Here is a 2,068-nt window from a genome sequence, read left to right as displayed (position 1 = left end):
CAAGAGTTGTCCTTGAGTTTCTTTTGCTAACCTTCCCTCAGCCAGTATTCTAACCAAGAAAATCACACCTGAGTCATTAAGACATTAAAGGTTAAAGATCTTGTAATCTGGGGCATGTAGTTGGTTCAATGGGCCAAAGAAGTTGCCAGTGTAATTAGATTCTTGGAACTCACATGGTGGATGGAGAGAACCAATTCTGCAAGCCGTCTTCTGATATCACATGTACACTGTGGCGTGTGTGTGCGCGCACACACACCCTCTCTCTCCCCACACATACACACATTAAATTAATAAGTAAAATGTAAATGCATGGTGGCACACCCTTCTAATCCCAGTACCCAGGTGGCAGAGACAGGTAGAGCTCTGATTTTGAGACCAACCTAGCCTACACAGCAAATTGCAGTCCAGCAAGGGCTACATGGTGAAATCCTTGCCTAAAAAATTTAGGATTTGTAATTCCAGCACTGGGGAAGTAGAAACAGGTGAATCCCTGGGGATTCACAGCCAGACAGCTTAGACTAAGAGTAAACTAGAGGATCTCTACATTCATACATACATACATACATACATACATACATACATACACACATGCATACACTAAGGCAGATCCAGGTGTGGTAGCACACACCTTTAATCTCAGGAATCAAAGGCAGGTGGATATCTGTAAATTCTGAGCCTGGCAGTGAGACATCATGAAACCATGTCTTGAAAAAGCAAAAAGATACACACACATACACACATAGACACACACACATACACACATAGACACACACACACATAGACACACATAGACACATACACACATAGACACACACACATGCACACACATACACACATAGACACACATACACATGCACAGACACCTATGCACGTGTGCGTGCAAGGATTATAGGTGCATCCGTTGCTCCTGGCAAGACTCAGTGTGTTACAAGAAATGTTTAGATGGGCGGTGGTGGCGCATGCCTTTAATCCCAGCACTTGGGAGGGAGGCAGAGAAAGGCGGATCTTTGTGAGTTCGAGGCCAGCCTGGTCTACAGAGTGAGTTCTAGGATTGTTACAGAGAAACGCTGTCTCGAAAAACCAAAAAAAAAAAAAAAAAAAAAAAAAAGAAAAGAAGAAGAAAGGCTTAATACACACCAAATGTGCAGTAAATACTTTCATCACTAAGCACTTAATTATTCCTACAATGTCTCCACTTAATTAATCCAATCAAGCGTTTCTTGCAATGTGTTCCTCTTTCTGTTCACTTTTTTTCTGGTGCTGGGATTAAAGCTAGGGCCTTGGCATGCACTCCACCAACTGAACCTCAATCCCCACTTCCTCTTTTTTATCTGTTTCCCTAAGCAATAGGGGTCCTTCCCTTCTCCTCAGAGCAGACCTGGTACCCCAGGACTCTCACGGAGATACTGCAAACTCGACATGCTGGTCTTTGCCACCAGTCTGTGAACCTGGAATGTGTGATCACAGGAGCTCCAAAGTGCTAGGTCTGGAGATGGGACACGGGAGAGAGGTTCGCTTTCCCCAGGACTGAGAGTGAGTGCTGCGTGGGGGCTGAAGAGGAGAGCCAGTGCAGCAGCTGCATCCAGTCGGTCCCCATGAGTGGCTCTGAGAAGGTGGATTTGAGCTTTGGGCTGGCTGGGATTTTGGGAAGGGACACGTGGCTCAGTTCCGGGGCAGCTTGAGATCAAAGAGTCCGACACACGCCCTACTGGGTCTGGGAGTCCATGCAGGCCGCGTGGCAGTAGGGACCCTTCGGATCTCTGAGTCTTAGGGCGCTAGAGCTCGGTGGGAGCTCTTTGGGTAGCAGTTCCCAGGAGTGCCACCCAGGGGGATAACAGTGCCCAGGCTAATGAGGCGGAATGGACTGGAGGGTGTGTCCCAGGTGTGCTGGCTAATGCAGGCTCAAGTCTGCAGAAGGGATGACCGATCACGTGCTGCAGCACAGAAGATCCCAGCCAGATCAATTCCACAAGTCCCCTTTCCCGGAGGGGCGTGGCCTGCGCGCAGGACCGCCTCCAGCCCGCCCCTCGCCGCTCGGGACTCGCGGGTTAGCAGCCGGCCTGTTGAG

The sequence above is a fragment of the Chionomys nivalis genome, chromosome 19 (assembly GCF_950005125.1).
Source record: "Chionomys nivalis chromosome 19, mChiNiv1.1, whole genome shotgun sequence".
Lineage (NCBI taxonomy): Eukaryota > Metazoa > Chordata > Mammalia > Rodentia > Cricetidae > Chionomys > Chionomys nivalis.
Note: the sequence above shows the minus strand (reverse complement) of the source record.